Below are 19,036 nucleotides of genomic sequence, written 5' to 3' on the forward strand. Positions count from 1 at the left end.
CAGGACAGACAGTGGGGTGTTTGAGAAATGAAAGGGGCAGGACATTTGGTGAGAGGAAGCAGAGCTTCCAGCAGGAGCCAGGCTCTCTGGGCCCGGAAGCCGGGAAGTGCTCATATCTCCTATGAACCCAGGATACCGGAAGGCCGGCTGGGGGGGGGCTCCCGCAGCAGCTCAGGTGAGAGATGACTCCACTAGGGTAGTAGAGGCAGGGGTGGTGAGAAAGGGATGAATGGGAGGGTTAGAACTGGCAGGGGTCCATGATGGGTTAATATGGGGGTGTTATGAAGGGGAGGGGTATCAAAGGGTGGCTTAGGTTTGTAGCTTGTGTTGCTGGGGTAGAGTGACATCACTCATCGAGATGGGGACCAGCAGAGGAGGACCCTTGGGAGGTAAAGGTTGAGCTCTTAACACGTGAAGTTGGAGGACGGCAGGTAAGTCCTGGTGCCAAAACACAGACTTCTGGTTCTTCCTCTGCTGCTCCGAGTAACTGGGGCAAATCACTTTGCCTTTCTAAGCCTCCACGTCCTCAGCTGTAAAAGTGGGGAAGTAAAACCTGCTTTATAGGGTTGTTGTAAAGGTTATTACGAACACGGATGGGAAGGAACGTGACCATCGGCAGTCAGTGGTAGTGGTTGATTTTAATTAAACACACGTGCTCAGGAACTTGTAAGATCCTGCGACAAAGAGGCGCATCTGGGACACGTTGTCCTTTATGGGATAAAACTTGGACTCCGTGACAGGGGTGGTGGTGGCGGTGGTGATGCTGACTGTGTTTCCCCGGCTGTTTGAAGCGTATCAAGCATCTGCCCTCATTATTTAGGGAGCTGCTGTTGTGTAAAGGAAGGATCGTTGAGCTCAGATTCAGATATTTGGGCTCTATCCCTGCCTCCGCAGCCTTAAGCGGGTCATGTGATTTCTCTGAGCCTTAGTTTCTTCAGTTGTAAAATGGGGATGATGATGATATATATATACCGCCCGGGATGATTATAAAATTCACTGTGCCAGATGTATAGTGATGCCTAATAATGGTTACTGCTTTGTTCTTTCTTATGTGGCCATAGTTCCTGGGACTTAGGGAAGAAAGTAGAAAATGGTATTGGACCTCGTCCAGCAGGGCCTCTGGACGACCCTCAAATCTGAGCGTGGGTCCACACACACAAATAGTGTAACCGACTGGAATTGAATGAATGTGACTAAGGGAGCCTGGGCAGCAGCTCAGTCACCCGCGGGCATGGGCTGGGAGATGGCACGGGGACTGGAAAGCCTGAATCCCAGGCCCTACCGTCCCAGCTGAGTCAGAAAGGAACCGGTTGTTTGGGGGTGGATGGTTTTACATGCTCCTCAGGGCAGCTCCAGAGCAGCCAGGCCCACAGCCTCTGGTCGCTGGGCCACTGCATTCGGGCTGCTGTGGCGACCGGGCAAGGCATGACTAGTAGCCTCATAAATGAAGTCGGGGATCCTCCCCTTGGACCTGGATCAGCTGCTGCTCTGGCTTTCCCTGCCCTTGCCTCATTCCTAGCCTCACCCCTCCCATCCATCTTCCCTGCAGCCAGAGTGTTTGATCTCAAGGACGCATCTGGCCCTGTGAGTGCCCAGCTTAAAAACCAGTGATGGACGGTCCTGTTGCTAGAACCTGGTCCACGAGGCCTTCCAAGTTCCGACCCTGCACGCTTGCTAGCGCCTGTGTTCCCAGAGATTTTACTTCTCCTGCTGCTTGTGCTTCCCACATTTCATACCCCTTGCGTGGACCTCTTTGTTTTGCAAACACTGTGCTCCTGAGTCTAGCTTGAAGCCTGCCTTGCCCAGTCCCATCCCCCAAAAACGGAGCCCTTCCTGTGTGGGTCCTGCTGAGATTACAGACTCCCCCCATCCTAATGACAACACGTGTACCGTTTAGTGCAGGGAACGTGTCTAACTGACCATCAGTAGTTGTCGAAATTATAAAAGCAGTGAGTGCTGGCTGGGGCCAACTCGCAGGCCTCTGCTGGGGGTTTGAGAAACACTATTGCATAGAATTCTCACAGCGCCTGGATAAGGATCTCTGTTTTGCAGATGAGGAAGCCAAAGCTCAGGCAGGTTAGGTGGCTTTCTGTGTGTCACACAACTCTGAGTCAGAGCGGGGATTCGAACATGGGTCAGGCCCATGTTGTCTCTGAAAGCCTTTCTGGCCACCAACTCCGGTCTGGGTCTGACACACAGAGTAAGCATCAGGAATTGCTTTGTTGAATGAAAGGGGGAACGTGAAGCTGCTGCTGCGTGGAAAAGTTGATGTTTCAGGGAGAGCTGACTTGCTTGGTTTGTAAAAATTAAAACAGGCCAGGCGACTGGGTGGCTCAGCCGGTTAAGCTTCCAACTTTGGCTCAGGTCATGATCTCGCGGTTCACGGGTTTGAGCCCCGCGTCGGGCTCTGCGCTGTTAACATGGAGCCTGCTTCAGATCCTCTGTCTCCCTGTCTCTCTGTCCCTCCCTTGCTCATGCTCTCTCTCTCTCTCTCTCAAAAATAAACATTTAAGAAAACTAAAAAGACCCTCTCACATGGCTCCATGAGCCCTGTTGAAAAGATGCAGTGGTATCCTGCATCTTGGATTCTTACTGGACTTCGCATGCTTTTAGGTAAATAATAAAACCATTATGATCTCTCGCACAACCCAGAAAACCACCTCACTCTGAGAGCAACTTGATGTAGAGCGTCCCTGGCTGGGGGCACCTGCAGATGAGACAGCTGTGGTGAGGCCACCCAGATGGGGACACAGCTGGTCCTTGGAAGGCCAGTTAATGCATCGGGATTTCACTCTTGAGCCTGCCAGGCCATGGTAGGTTGTTAGGGCATTAGGGCCAAGGCCTTGTGGCTAGAGAACAATTTTCTCATCCTAAATTGCTTCATACCTGAAATGCTTCATTTCTGTGATCACACACACACACACACACACACACACTAAAATCTAACTGAGAGGGTGAAAAAGGAGAAAATCTTTGACTCTGAAATACCCAGAAGAAAGCTAAAGTGAACATGTTTTGGGGACCTCAGCAGCAGCAGAAGTCCAGGGGGGAAAAATCTGCACGCCAACAATGATGAAGCTGGAAACAGCCCGGTCCTCAGGGGAGAGCACCTCCTCACTCCCGACAGCTGGCGGCAATAAGGCCGGCTCTGCTTGGGTCAACAGGATGTTTTGAAATCAGCTCCTGCGTTTGAAGAGGAGATACGTGGAGCTCAAGGAGCATCTCTGAGCCTCAGAGTTGCTGGCACCTTGTGAGCAGGGACTGCCAGAGAGGAGGCATTGTCCTGTGCCCTCGCCAGCCCTGCTTTGTGACTCATGGGCGCCCTTCCCTTGGAGGTCGCGACTCACTCAGGCCTCAAGTCCATGTGGATACAGTGGGAAACCCAGCCCTCCCCGTGGGTAGGGCCTGGACACTCAGTGCCCTCTTCCCCACCACAGAGTACCTCGGAAGATACGCCTCAAAGGAAAACTCCGGTAAATAGCCAGAGGAGCTCACTTAGTGTGGGGGGTTCAGGGCTTCTCTGAGGAGGTGGTGTTTAAGCTGAGAGGCCTGAAGGATAAGTTTGGATTAGCGAGCAAAGAGGAGAGCAAACAACTTTTCAGGCAGACGGAATAGCACATCCGGAGCCTTGGACTGGGAAGAAGAATGACCCATTTGAGGACCAGAAGGGAAGCCAGTGTGACAAAGCACAGAGCCTTAAGGGGAGATGGATGTATCAGGAGACCCAAGCCGTGTGGAAACTGGGTCCCGGAATCAGCCTCTGCAGGCACAGGTGCACATTCTGGACTTTGGACTTGATCTTTAGTGGGAAAGGAAGCTGTCAAAGAGCTTTAAGCAGTGGTGACAATCTGATTCTCCTTAAAAAACAAATCCTTCTTGTTTCTGGATGGTGGGAGAAGTGGAGGAGAGGCTGTGGACACCAGTTAGGAGGCCATGACAAAAGACCAGATGAGAGGTGATGGGGGCTTGGCAAAGGTCGTGGTGCTGGAGAGGGAGAAAAATGAACAGGAACAGATTCAAGGTCTACTCAGGAAGTAGGACAGATAGGACTTGGTGACTGGTCATCTGTGGGGAGAACACGCAGGGAGGTGTCAGGACGGGCCTCCAGGTTTCTGTTGGGGCAACAGTACCTGGTAGCACTGTGCACCATGATTGAACATGCTGGAAGAAAGCTAAAAGTCATAGTCAAGGCAAAAGACCAACGGTAAGCTCTTGGGTACCAAACAAGAAAGAGGTTAACACCCAACCAAGCAATGGGCAAAGGATTGTGAACATGCAGCTCCTAAAAGAAGGCTTGAAACTAGCCAAGAAACATAGAGGCATTTGTTCAACTGGTATCCAAAAGAAGCGATTAAGATACCAAGGCTCCATTTGACTATCACACTGACAAAGCTAAAAAAGCACGTTAATGCTAAAACTGATGAGGTCATGAAGGATTAGCATGTCCCTATGCTGCTGGTAGAAACTGACATTGATAGTCTTTTGTAGGGGGGCAGTTACGAATTTTTTTAAACTGTTGAGCAATACAGGGGCACCTGGCTGGCTCAATCGGTGGAGTGTGCGACTCTTGATATCGGGGTCATGAGTCTGAGTCCCACACTGGGTGTCGAGATGACTTAAAAATAAAATCTTTAGGGGTGCCTCAGTGGCTTACCCTGTTAAGCATTTGGCTCTTGATTTCAGCTCAGGTCATGATCTCACGGTTCATGGGATTGAGCTCCACGTTGGGCTCTGTGCTAGGAGTGCAGAGCCTGCCTGGGATTGTCCCTCTCCCTCTCTCTCTGCCCCTCCCCTTGTGTGTTCGTTCTGTCTCTCTCTCTCTCTCTCTCAAAATAAATAAACATTTTTTTAAAACTTTAAAAATATGTTAAGCGATATAGTCTAAGTATAATATCAAGCAACCACACAGAGATACATGTACAAAAATATTAGAGTATTTCACTAGAGAAAAAATGAAAACGCCTATACATACATCGATAGAGGTTAATTGTGCATTCGTGTAACCATTTTAAAAGGATTAAAATTAGTGTATGTAATAGGATTCCATTTTATAAAGTGTCTGGATGTACACGTTTGTGAATGTGCATGGGGGTCTATATACAACAAGTTTTAGAAGGAAACCTGTCTAAAGTCATATTGCTAGTGATGGATGAGTTTTGATCATATTTAATGTATTTGGGTAAACAGAAAAAATAATACTGTAGAAGAGAAAACAATAACCACTATAACAGAGACTGTAATTAAAGTGTTGCCAGAAGGAAACCCAAGGGAGGGGTGACTCATTCTGACTCGGGCTGGTGGGAGAAGACTTCATGGAAGAGGTGTGGGACCAAGAATGAAAGACCGTTGTACTTTCCTGTGACTGCACAGCTTGGTTTCTTGTGTTCGTGAGAAATGAGGGAACCCTCCCAGAAAGAAAGTCTGAGCCCGTTCTGCAGGCCTTTGAGTCTCTTTGCTCTCTGGCCATAAAAAATTCATGCCAATTAATTGTAAACCAGATGACAGGAAACAGAAGCTTAGAAAGACACTCAACACCCAACAGCAGCTTCGATCGGTGTCCACTACGTCTGCTTTGCCACTTTCTCTGCCTTTCCCTCCCTCGGCTGGGATCTTATACTCATTTGCAGGGACAGTGGCATTCCAAGATGTTCTGTTACCAGCCTTTTCTATTTCCTTGGTTACTATCTTGGATCTTTGAATAAAGGATCACATTCGCTTCACATTTTCTAGGCTCGGTTTTAGAAATTATGCAGCGTCTTACCAAAGTGCCCTTTTGGGAACTTAAATATGAATTGACACAATGCAGACACTGTGTGGGAAAGCTGGCGACCTAACAGAACAGGATGACCCTGCCTCCACTTGGAAGCAGAACTTGGTTGGTGGCCTGACGCCGCAGAATTGCACACTGAGTTTCCAAGGAGGGCCAGAGAGGAAACTGAAAATGTTCACAGAGCCAGGGTTGAAAGTGGGCACATGGGGGCCCAAGTCGCAGTTTCTTCCGTTCCTGGCTGTGTGACTTCAGGCAACTTTCTTGGTGTTCAGTAAGCATAGGACAGAATTATGTTCCAAAGTCTGGCTGCATCATAGCTAGGGACCCTAAACCAGCCTTCCCAAGATAAAGTGGAGGCACCCCTGGAAAGTGCATACGTGAGCATTCCAAACTTCCAAAGTTATTTATTTTATTTTATTTATTTATTTTTTTTAAAACTTGAACTTCTAACGTTTATTTATTTTTGAGACAGAGAGAGACAGAGCATGAACGGGGGAGGGGCAGAGAGAGAGGGAGACACAGAATCGGTAGCATGCTCCAGGCTCTGAGCCATCAGCCCAGAGCCCGACGCGGGGCTCGAACTCACGGACCGTGAGATCGTGACCTGAGCTGAAGTCGGACGCTTAACCGACTGAGACACCCAGGCGCCCCCGAAGTTATTTATTTTAATGGATATTAGAAAAAAAAATTTTAAAGCAACACTTCAAACCTATGACTTCATGGAGATTTTTTATATAGAATGGTGGTGACTAAAAATTCCTTGAAGTTATTAGCGACTGTCTTGCTATTCTAGAATCCATCTGAGTTGAAAGACTGCCTTTCAGTGGGCCTTAGAGAGAAGGGGCAGGAATAAAATGCAGCACAAACTTTTAAAGACATCCTTTAAAAATAAAGTTAAGCAAAAAATGTGAAGCAATTTGGAAAAATTAGTCAAACGGTAGAAGAGGTGAGACATCCCTATGGCAAAAATGCGAGGAGTGTTAACGAAAATGACCATAGCAGGTCTTGGGTGGATCTCTGAATCTCCCTGAGTTACAGTTTTCTGGCCTGGAAAATCTCCCAGGGTGGTTAAGAGGCTCCTGAGAGAATATCGGTAGATGTTACCAGCTCAACAGTACAGACTCATTGTCACATGATAGGGACTCAAATATATGTTTCCTTCACTTTTCCTTAGCCTCATCTTTTTAAGTTAAAAGTGATCTCTGGGATTGGCCAGCCTGGTCTCCTTATTTTGCAGATGAGGGAACTGAACCAGACTGGGGAAAGACCAGCCCCTCCTTCTTCCTGGGGTCTGATGTGCACAGTGCCTGCTGGAGACCTGACCACCGTCCAAGAGTCTTGGGGGAAGCTGATAAAGCTGATGTGGGAATAAAAAAGAGTTAACAATGTGGGCAGTGGTCGTGGTGTAACAGCAGGGGCCAGGGGGCATGATGATCTGCGTGCCACTTTGCAGTAGAGTGCTCCTTTCTGGTCCCTGCTCTACAAAATGGTGAACTCTGCACATTAGAAGAAAAAAATTGGAAAGATACCCCCAAGTGTTGGGAGTATGTTGAGGTAGTGACATTTTTGTTTGTTCTATTTCTCCTGGTATTTCAATGGTCTTTTGCATTTTTACGTCGATGAAAAATAAAAATAAATGCCAAAATGATGGGAAGGCTGAATTTTCTGGGCTGAGGGTCGAACACCATCAGTGCCCTGCTTGACACATAACTATTAATTATCACACTTCATTTTTGAAATAATTCCCTTCCAGCTCCTGATCGTTAGCAATTTCCCCAGTTATGTGGGATCAGAAGCAGTTGGGAACTGATATCAGGTATAAAACCTCTGATGCGTTTTAGTGCAGTGGTCTCAAGGGATTAATTGTGATCATCTTCTTCTCTTGCAGATGGAAAAGCTGAGACTCAGAGAGGGCTAGTGATCTCCCGGACACTCGGTCAGTAGGTAAGTGCTGATGCTGACAGTGAGCTGGAAACAAGATATACTTCTAATCTCCGCGGCCGAATCTCGTGATTTTTCTGATTTGTACAATTCAAGACAGAAAATAAGATGAGCTGGTTGGAGGCATTTGGGTATGCTGTGCACCGTAGTTTCTGTATGTTTTCACTGTTGAGTTGGAATGTTTAACAAGCGAGTTTGTGAAGGCTTCCTGGGCATTGCCTGCCTATATTGGATCTTTCCCGGGGAATGGGAGGGCTCATTAAAACCTGGCCCACGCTGTGGCTAGTTTGACATCATTGACCCTTCCAGAGACCCAGCAGTTTGGTGCATCTAGAACAGGGAGCCCTGGATTAGGGGGTGAGGGGATCTGGGTTTCAGTACTACCATAAGCTGTTCTGTGACCTCGAACAAGCCACTTAACTCACGGGTTCACTGATTCTTTCAAACTGTTTTTCCCCAGAATATTTGGTGCCAGCCCTTTGTGCCGGGCACTGAGGATAACAAGATAAATACAGCACAGGCTTTGCCCTTGAGGCACTCACAGCCCAATTTATGAGCTCCTCCATTTCCTCATTACTGTCTCATCATGAAAATTTCTAACATCTGCTTTGGAGTTTACAGTGTGTAGGGCATTTTGTGATCTTCCCCCAAACTCCATAAGATGGAAAGAAGCTGCTTATTGCCATTTTGCCAAGCAGAAAACCATGGCTCAGAGAGTTGGCAAGACCATGCAGAGAAAACGCTAGAGCTGACCTTGAAACCAGACTTCCTAACTTCAAAGCATTTGTTTCTGTTAACAGCAAACTATTCTACCTGATGATTTTAGCGTTTGAACCCTACCCCTTAGCAGTGAGTAAAACGTTAGGGAGCAACAGGACGGAGCCAGTGCTGATGCAAGGCTAATCTTCTGCAAGGGGTACTTTTCTTGTGTCTAGCTGATTATTCCAGAAAACAGTGTCTTCTCTGACCGAGAGTGAAGGCAGCCTTGGGCTCAGAGTAAGCTCGTAGCCAGAAGAAAATATGTCCCAGGCGGAAGCCCAGGGCCACCTCCTCCAGATGGTTGGGACTCAGCACATCAGAGAGAATCTGCCATGAGCAAGAGGGGCACAGACCCCTTCTCCCGCAGTGGCCCTACAGAATGCTGTTGCTTTCTGCCAGAGCTTAATGATCCCGGTAGCTTCGGCTTTTGCAAGGCTGCCTGGCCTCAGGCGAGACGTGGAGAATGATAGGATTAGAGGCTGTGCTGTTTGTTTGTGGGGATGACAACTTGAGCACGAAGCTCTTGGGCTCCCTCAAAGTCTGCAGTTTCAAAGGGTGTGTGAATAACCTTGGGGACCAGGCCTGGTTTTCCTGCCTTACAGTGTGTGTGTGTGTGTGTGTGTGTGTGTGTGTGTGTGTGTGGTGAGTGGTGCCCGTCCTTGATGAAGATGTACTGACATGTGTGTGGTAGATGGGATGTGCAGGATTTGTGGGGAATGTGTGTGTACAAGTGTGAGGGGTGGAATTTTTATACTGTGTGTGTGTGCATGCACACGCACGCACTTGATCTCTAGGAAGCGATTTATATGAAAAAAAGAAACACTTATGGGTGTAATTTTTCAACAGGACCCAGAAATGGGCTTTTAATAAGTATCATTAAACTCTTACATTACAAGGGGAGGCCAGCCTGTCTTTCATCCTTGCTTGGATCACACAGCTCTCCCTTGCCCTGTTCTTTGGAGTCAGATAAAAACTGCTATAATTCCTATTGGTCTCTCCAAAGCCTTTGCTCCCCCTTCCTGCTCTCCCCTGCCCCTGCCCTACCCTGGCGCTTGTCTGATCTCTCCGCTTGGACCTCGACACAGACAGGGCTGGTGTCAGGACTGACAGATGATACCTGCGGGTGTGCCTGGAATCTGAGCGTTCTGTGTCTCGCGTTGTTCCAGCAGGAGACTTTAGGGTCTTTGTTTTGGAGGTGCCCCAAGCCGAGAGAGATTGGGGCTCCTTCCTTTCCCCGAGGGTCACTTACAGCCAGCGACACCCGGCAGGACTGTGTGTGTGCAAACCCTTTCCTTTACGGATTGGGTTTCCCCTTGTCTGACGTGGGAGGGGAGAAGCTCTGTTGAAAGGTAGGTTTCGCTCTAGACTGAAAGCATTCTGCCAGGTCTCCTGAGGAAGCCGGTTCCCAGAGTGATTATCTTTCCTGAGCTGAGAGCGAAGTGCTCTGTGACGAGAAGCTTGGCAGGCTTAGCAACAGGCTTATCAAGCGATGCTGCGAGAATGTTCATTCGTGTAAGCAGGCCTGACTTGGTGCAGTTCTGTTCTTTGTGCACTGGCTCAGTTCTGGGGCTGGTGTGTTCTGATTTGCATGGCTCCTTTTCCAAGGTTATCCATCCTGTAAGTTGTGGAGTTCTGCCTGCATCGTCCTTGTTCACTCCCCACGCTCCCCAGCCCGGGTGAGGGGTTGATTGTGCAGCAGTGTTTGAGGTCTCCATAGAGGCCACTGGCCCCAGGTAGCAGAGTGCCCCAGGTTGGGGTTCTCATGCCTTCTAGAATATAACAGGCCCTCATCTGTGTCCTAGCTTGGACTCTTACTACACCAACCTACTCAATTTCTCTTGGCCCTGGGGGACCTGCCCTGTTTGGAATCTTCTGCCTCATCCTTGCCAGCAATTCCATTGGAGTGGCCAGCCTCTGGTCCCTGTGGCTCCAGTCATTGGCTCAGAACTGGCTCCAAGCCAGACAAGCCTCTGAACATCACAACCCTGCCACACATGCTGGGTGGATGTCCTTCCTTGACCTTAACACCTACCCAGACAGACCTTTAGGATTGGGACAATAGCCAACATGAGCTCTTCAAACACCCTTAATCACCCTTAATAAAAAACATGTATCGAGCACCTACTGTGGGCAAGGCACTATGGTAACATCTTAGATACACTTTTTTTTTCTAATTTTTATAGCCATTTTTTTTTCCAGATAAACTAGGTTTCAAAGAAGTTAACATGGCTAAGAGTATTCAGGTATTCAGTGATAATGCTAGGATTTGAGCCCACATATTTGAACCAAAAAGCTTTGCTCTTGTCTTATATAAAGTGTGTACCACACAATGGCTAGCAAAAAGTGATTGTCACCTTTTAGAGATGGTTCTTTTAAAAGTAATTATTAACAATGGGGCACCTGGGGGGGCTCAGTCAGTTAAGTGTCCGACTTTGGCTCAGGTCATGATCTCACGGTTTGTGAGTTCGAGCCTCACATTGGGCTCTGCACTGACAGTGCAGAGCCTGCTTGGGATTCTCTCTTTCTCCCTCTCTCTCTGCCCCTGTCCTGCTCACACACACATGCTCTCTCTCTCAAAATAAATAAGTAAACTTAAAAAAATAAAAGTAATTATTAGCAAAGCATTTATCATAGTACATCCTAATTGTTGGTTGTCTTTTCCCACTGAATGGTAACGTTCTTGAGGGCAGAACCTGTAAGTCCCAGCCAGTGGCAGGATACAAGGCCTGTAGCAACTAATCAACAAATATTTGAGTGATTAAGTATATTAATAATGGCCAACTTTCCTGATTGCTGCCTATGTGCTAGGCAAGGTGCTAAGTGCTTTGTATATGTTATTTTGCTTCATTCTTAAAATAGCCATGTAAGGTAGATACTAACTAATGTTATAACTGTTTTCCACCAAAGAAAACAGAGGCTTGAAGAGTTTGGGTAACTTTCTCAGGTTATCAAGCTGAGAGTGGCAGAGCTGGGTGGGAGCCTGGCTTACTGACATGAGAACATGGTGCTCAGCTATAATGTTTTGCTTCGCCTGGATGTTTGGGCCTTCTCCAGATGTCCCAGCATCCCACATAGCCCCAGCCCGTGCCCATGGCTCCTTCAGTAAATTCCTGGAGCTGTCACTCAAATCCAGTGCCTGCATACCAAAGGCTCTATGAAGTTTCCATTCAAGAGGGACAAAGCCAGAGAAGGCTGGGAGGCCACAGTCATCTATTAAAGACAGTATGAAGAGCCACTAATAACAGGAAAGTAGACTCAATTTGTAAGACACAGGTGGGGCAAAGTCAACATCAGTAGGCACAACATTTTGAAGTCCGTGGAGAACAGTGGTGAAGTGTTTCAGTGGCACTTTCTGGGGCCGTTTCTTAGGCTTGGTAAGTATGCGTGAAGACTCATTGCCGGGTGAGGCCGGGTGAGGGGAAAGGTCTTTGTGCATTGCTCTCAAGGGAGGGCCTTCCCTTCCAGTACTTTCCCACAAGACCTCACAGGCCAATGCCTTATTTCATCATGTGGAGCTTTATCTTACGCAAGCCGAAGAAATGGTACTCCTCCTTCATTGCCAGCAAGATAATTGAGCCCTTGTGATTTTACCCAGAGGGCAGCAGGAGCATGTGCTTTTAAGTGAAAGGAGAGCAAGCAGCAAGGAGGTAGAGAAGAGCTGGGAGAGAGGGAGACTTGAAATGCCTCTGGGGGCTGCCTGGGTGGGACTAGGATTCCACCTGCTGACTCCTGACCAGGCCAGGGCTCACTCTGCATGACTCCAGGCTACGTCTGGTGTCCCTGGGACGCCAGTGAGGTGCACTGGTGCCTGCCTCTAAATGCTAGAAGGAGACCAATTGCTTTGGGAGACACAAATGAACGCTCTGTGGTCAAGAGAAAAGTAAGCAGAATGACAACACAATGACATATCAGTTTGAGCCTTCATGGGCAAGTCTTTGGGTGGGCTTAGGGCTTTGCTCTTCTGGAGGTGGCTCTGTGCATCCTGAAGGCAGTGGTGCTCTTGGGCCTGTGTGTTGGACCTTGAAGCCCTTACCTCTTTCCCCCATAGCAGTGGTTTTTAAACCATCCTCTGCACACCCCTGGGGGTCTACTGGACTTCTCTCTGGGACTTCTTTGCAGATGGGTGGGCAATTCTCTGTTGGTGCCCGGGCCTCCTCCTGTTCATCCTCTTTTTTCCCACGTGGGGCTTCTTTGCTGCCAAGACTGATGTTCGCCCCGGATGCACTCCCATAGCCATACAGTTTGTTGACAGCCAACATCTGTCTGCTCTCATTGGCCATCGTGTCTGTTCTGATTGGTTGCTGCCTGTGACACATCAGTTCTTTTTTTTTTTTTTTTAACGTTTATTTATTTTTGAGACAGAGAGAGACAGAGCATGCACGGGGGAGGGTCAGAGAGAGCGGGAGACACAGAATCTGAAACAGGCTCCAGGCTCTGAGCTGTCAGCACAGAGCCCAACGCGGGGCTCGATCTCATGAACCGTGAGATCATGACCTGAGCCGAAGTCGGACGCTTAACCGACCGAGCCACCCAGGCGCCCCAAGTTCTTAAATATTTTAAATTTCACTCCTGCTTTTTCAAGCCTTCCTTTGTGCAGACAGAACCAGGACGCCCTGTGCTGGCTGCATCCTAACTCTGGCAACACTGCTGCAGAACTGAGGCGGTTTTCACCTTTAAGGAGCGCTTGCTGCGCTTCCTTGTCCCACCCAGGGCCTCAGAGTCACCCGACTGTCACCAGTCCCACAGCCACGTGGGGCTCGGCAACTCGCCCGTCCTTCCCACCGCCACCAAAGCAGAGGCCCTGATTTTGCGGCGGTGACAGAATGGGAAGCGAGTTGGTGTTTTCGGCCCCGGTCCCTGGCGTGTCCCTCCAGCAGGCAGGTAGCACGCTCTGTCGTCTGCCCAAGGACATGACTCCTGGATTCACTCCGCTGTGCCTTTGTGAACAAACCGCTTCCTCCAGTGAGCTTCTTGGGCGGAATTCCGTACGTGTGTTTGTTCTTTCCAGCCCCCTTCTTTTACAGAAGGGCAGAAGGAATGGCAGAAGTAACGTCCTCTAAAAGAAAGCTCCGGGACTTGGGACTCTGGCAAACCACAATTTCTGTCCAGGCTCTGCTCCTCGTTAGCTGTTTGACTTTGTGGAAATGGCTTGACTTTCCGGTCTTGGTTTCCTTGTCTGTGAGACAGGGGTGAGGACAAAAAGGACAACTGGCAGGTACCTTGTGCTTGGCAGACTTTTAGGCATTCGCACGACAGACCCCCTGAAGTAGATAGCATGAGTCTCTCCTCATCTTCCAGATGAGGAGCTTGAGGCACAGAGTGACAGTGACTTTTCCCAGGTCACACAGCTAAATAGCAGAGCCCGTGCTCAAACCCAGGTGGTCTGGCAGCAATGCCCACACATCAGACCTCTCCAGCTCTATCTCGGGGCTGTGAAGGGACCAATTCCCGAGCAGTGTGGTTGGAGCTGAAGGTGCCCTTTGTACAAGCAGATTCTCTTCTACTCTTGTTCTGTGTCTAATAGAAGGAGGAAAAAGTCCTTCCATTCACCGAGTGCTACCATGTGCCGGGGTCATTATCTCCTGTCAATTTCCCAGGTTCTCTTTTTAATATTCTTCCAGTTGTGCAGATGAGGGGACAACAGAATGAGAAGCGGTGTGAGGTAGTGAGCTCCCCATCAAAGGAATGATCTAAACAGGAACAAGATGGCCCCCTGTTGGGGCTGTACTGGGGATTCTGGCACTGGATCGTTAGATTGCTCCCTATGTTCCACAGCGCTCTTCAGTGCCTGGCCCTGGGTTTGAACCCTCCCAAGGCCCCAGGATTTTGCTGATGTAGAAGGGGAGACCGGAGGGAGTCCCCTGGGCCAATTCCAGTGTCGCAGTGTTTTCTAGAGACCATACGCCGACGCTGAGCGAGAAGCAGAGGCCAGCTCAGTGGTTTCTGCCCTGTGGCTGGCATCTGTAAGACTAGCAGTCAAGAAACCCGGATTCTAGGCTGGGTTCTGCAGTTGGTTGAGAAATCATTTAACCTCTCTGTACCTTTTATTCAAAAGAAGTAATAATAACTTTAAAGACTTACTGTGTCTATAAACTAATGCATACCTGTAGCTTGGGAGCATCAGGCCAATGAGAGTTGTTAGCATATATTGTTCTTCGTCCTGGTAACACCTTCAGTTTACGATGACTCCCCAAAGTGAGTCAGGGACACCTGCTATCTCTGTAGGGTTAGAGGCTGGGAGGAAACGTGACTGAGAATGGGTGGCTGAGTCGGTTCAGCATCCGACACTTGATCTCGGCTCACGTCATGATCTCACAGTTCGTGAGTTCAAGTCCCGCACTGGTCTCTGTGCTTGGGATTCTCTCTCCTTCTCTCTCTGCCCCTCCCCACTCATTCTCTCCCTCCCTCCCTCTCTCTCTCTCTCTCTCAAATAAATAAACTTTTAATAAATACATAAAAAGAGGAATGGAGCCAACCCTCATTTTAGGTTAAAGAGACTCCAAGCCTAATGCAGAAATCGACCTCTACATAGGCAGGAGAACAAAGAATAGAGAACTTGCCTCTGAGTTTCCTTGCAAGCAAGGGAAAAGGGAAAGCTGATGGAGTGCGTGTCATCACTGGCTTACGTTAGGTCTTTGGTGAGGCATAAATGTGGATCTGGGCATGGAGGGGTATAGCTTGTGCAGGAATGGCAAATGCATGGTGTGTTAGCTTGGGTTCCTGGGACGAGACTCCAGGAAGATTTGCATGCAGAGTTCATTGGGTTTACCCTCAGGATCAGTATTTGTAAGGGAGGTAAGATTGGGCAGCGGAGGAGCTGGACTGCAATGCATTCACAGCACAGACATCGACTGTCCCCGCGGGGAGTGGCTGGAGCTGGGATGGCCCTTCAGATACCCCACACTGAGTAAGGGGGAGTCAGTCTTCCTGCCCTCTGCAGCAGCAGCTGTAGACTGCCCCTGGGTGAGGCCGGTCTCCTGGCCGAGGGCCATTCTTAGAGAGGGACTCCCAGCGAGAGCTGTCAGCAGCCCACAGCAGCAGTCCCTGTGGCTGGAGGAGTGAGTGCCTTCATCCCAGGTCCCAGAGCACTGATCTGGGCAACACATCCCAATATCCAGCACACATGGCTTGCAGGCTGCCCTTCTTTTCTTACACCCCACTGCAGACATCGCTAATTGAAACAGCTCTCTTTACCACTGGGTTCCGATGAGGCCTCAGAACATGTTCAGATACGTTGCCTCAGATAAACATTATCAATCGGTTAGAATTGGCTGGTAAGAGGAAACCCACTTGCTACCTTTGGCCTCTACATCTGTAGGAGACATTTATCGATGGTGTAATAAGAAGTGTCCAGTGTTATGACTGCTCTTACAAAATTGAACGTTGGCAAACCTTATACAGTTTCCCTGACATGTCCAGTGGAAATGTGGATTTTTTCATGCTCTTCCTTATTATCCCCTCTGACCACATTCCCTCTGAGCCCTGACTTGTTTTCCTTTTACCTCTACTACATGTAGTTTTCCCTAGGATTCGTTTCCTTTTCCCAGCTTTCTCTCTCTCGATTTCTCTCTCTCTGTCTCTCTATCTCTCAATCTCTCACCACACATTTTCTCTTCGTCTCATCTATTCCCCTTTCAACCATCAGCCCTCCTCAGGCATCCCTCTTTCACCCGTTTACAAGTTACCAATCTCCTGCCAAGCTGGTCCATCTGATTAGCCTGTCTGGCCTTCATAACAGGAGCTCCTGACATGTGTATTTAGCTGGTGAAGGGATGGATACTTAGAGAGGCCAACATGCTCTCTGAAGGTTGAAACATGTTGCAGGAGAGGGCTGGGCTTTCTCGAAGGTCTGTAGGCTCTCGAAGTCTGTGTTCTTTCTTTTATACCTTTGGGACATTTGTTGGGGCCATCTCGATGATTCCAAGTTCCCCTTGTTGAGTCTTGCCTGGCTGAGAGCTCTGCAGGCCTCCGTTGTTAATCCTACAGGTTATCATGAATCACTGCAGAATGCTGGTGGACACCCGACCCCACTGGGCAGGTTGGACACTCTTCTGATTTCTGTGAGTGGGGTGGTGATGGAGTGCTGGGTGCAGCTTGGCCCCTTGCGCCTACCAGTGCTCCATTTCAACTGTTTCTGCAGATGCTGCGGAGGTGAGGAGGCTTGGCGATCGCAGATGCACCGTCAGGGTCAATGGGATGGGGCGGGCCCTGGAGCCAACAAACGGCTCTTGAAGAATGACACTTCGGCCAGTCCAGCGGGCAGCATCACTGAGGGACCCACCTGGGTCTCTGTGCCAAATGCCTGCGCTCTTGTCTGTTATCCTGCTCCTTTGGGAAAGTTGCATTTGGTAAAGGGAAGTCTCTTGCTGTTAGCTGAGGGCTGGCTCCATCAAAACCAAAGGTCAATTAGGCTGTTGTTAAAGAAGACCTGTAGAGGCGAGTTAGGAAGCTAAGCCCTTGGGATACAAAAATAAATCCGTGTCTCACCCCTTACCCTTGAAATGCAAACAGTATTTTTTTGTGTAAAGGACAGCATGGGTCCCTGGTGCTGTGGAGCTCTCTACCCTTGAGACTATGACTCCTTTGCACAGGGAGAAACTTGCAACCCTTATGGTGAGTGGAAAGGAGGCTCGCTCTTCTCTCTTATATAGGTTTTCTGTGTGACCTTGGGCAGGACACTTTACCTCTCTGGTCATCAGTGTTACTTCAGTGTCGGTGGAGAAAGTGGCCACTGCAATGCCTCAAGAGTCTACTTTTGAGGAAGCTTCTTGTATAATGTCCTATGTATGGTAGGTGCCTATAGATGCTACTATGTTTTCCTTCCCCACTCTCAGCTTATTACTTAGTGAGATCAGTGGAGAAGTATTTACTAGATATTGATGACCTACAGAGCATGAATATTTCCCCAAGGAATGCTATAAATCTTTGTAGGGTGATCCAGGGCTGAATTGGTTCTCAGGACTCCATCTGGCATGTTTCTCACAGGTCACATACCCAATACCTCCGACTGGCCCTGACTTGGAGAGAGCTCCTCTTCATTTTCTGATTCTTTACCCTGACCCTCCCAGTGTTCCTTCTTAGTAGGATGTAGCCAACATTGCTCAGAAGATGCAGCTGTGGCAAAATAGAAGGGGTCTTGCACCTCAAGCTGGCTTTATGAGAACAGAACACCCTCTTGACCCCTCTAAGACTTAGTCTTCTCATTTCTAAAGTACGGTAATCCTACTTCCTTGCTGGCAGTCTCTGGGGATGGCATGGGACCCTATACACGAGAGCGTGCTATAGAATATGTGATCTGTGGTTGTGGATGCTGTCATTATTCTGTGGGTTCCCATCTCTCGACCTGGCCCCAGTAGCTCCCAATGCAAATTCGCAAATGTATGTGGTCTGTACTGAGAACTTGTCCACCAAGCTGTTTGTGGATATCTTTGCTCGGACCCTTCTCGGTGAGCTTGTTTTGGTTATTTATGTCCGTCTTCTCTAAACTCCAGGATATTTAAGAACAAGGTCCACTCTTAGCTCATCTATATCCCCAGTATGGAACAGAGGCTCCATAATTATTTGAATAAATAAATGAAGATGAAAGATAATGGCCACTGTGTGCATCTGCCACACATGTGCTCTGTGTATATAAGTCCTCAAGGGATCCTCACAGGAGCCCTACTAGGGTCATATTATTCCACTCCCAAGAAAGAGAAATCACAGCCCAGGGAGGTGAAGCCACTGGCTCAAGAGCACACAGTCTAGCAAAGTAAGGGCAGCTAGAGAAAGGGATGTCAACCTCGCAGCCCTGGACTCCAAAGCCAGCTGTCATCTTCCCTACTGGACTGTCACTCTGTCTCCTTCTCTCCTTGTCACACGGTGTGGCCAAACAACATTACAACAACAATAACAGGAAAAAAAGAAAATTACCTTCCATCTCACCACTTGTAACAAGTCAGCTGTTTCCATTTTCCACATTCCCTGCAGTCTCTTTCATGCATATGTTTTTTTTTTTTTATAACAGCATCATTGAGATCTAATTCACATGCCATAAAATTCACCCTTTTATGGGTGAATTTTAAATTTTAAATTGTACAATTCAGTGTTTTCCAGTATATTCACAGACGTGTGCAACTATCACCACTATCTAATTTTAGAACATTTCATTACCCCCAAAAGAAACCCCATGTGCATTAGCGGTCACTCCCCATTCCCTGCTTCCCCAGCCCCCAGCAGCCACTAATCTCTTTCCCTCTATGGACTTGCTTATGCTGGACGTTTTATCTCAGTAGAATCACATAGTATGTTGGCTCTGTGTCTGATTTCTCACGTTAGCATAACGTTTTCAAGGTTCATCCTTGTTGTAGCATGTATCAGTGCTTCATTCCTTCTTATTGCTAACTGATACACACACATACACACATGTGCATATACCATTTTGTTTACCCATTTTTTAGTTGTTGTTTCGGTTATTTCTATTTTTTTAGCTGTTATGGACAATCCTGCTAAGAACATTCATGTGCAAGTTTGTGTGAACACACACACACACACACACACACATACATATACATATATTTTTTTTAA

General features: G+C 48.3%; 1 protein-coding gene across 1 annotated transcript in view; it reads left to right on the forward strand.

Moving 5' to 3' along the window:
* Positions 1-3,381: 3,381 nt before the first annotated feature.
* TENM4 (teneurin transmembrane protein 4) overlaps positions 3,382-19,036 on the forward strand; it is a 598,010-nt gene continuing 582,355 nt past the window's right edge. Inside the window, exons 1-2 of the mRNA XM_042904074.1 lie at positions 3,382-3,473; positions 7,659-7,714. The gene's annotated coding sequence lies outside the window, so the exon portion shown is untranslated. The remainder of the gene's footprint in view (positions 3,474-7,658; positions 7,715-19,036) is intronic.

The sequence above is a fragment of the Panthera leo genome, chromosome D1 (genome assembly GCF_018350215.1).
Source record: "Panthera leo isolate Ple1 chromosome D1, P.leo_Ple1_pat1.1, whole genome shotgun sequence".
NCBI lineage: Eukaryota > Metazoa > Chordata > Mammalia > Carnivora > Felidae > Panthera > Panthera leo.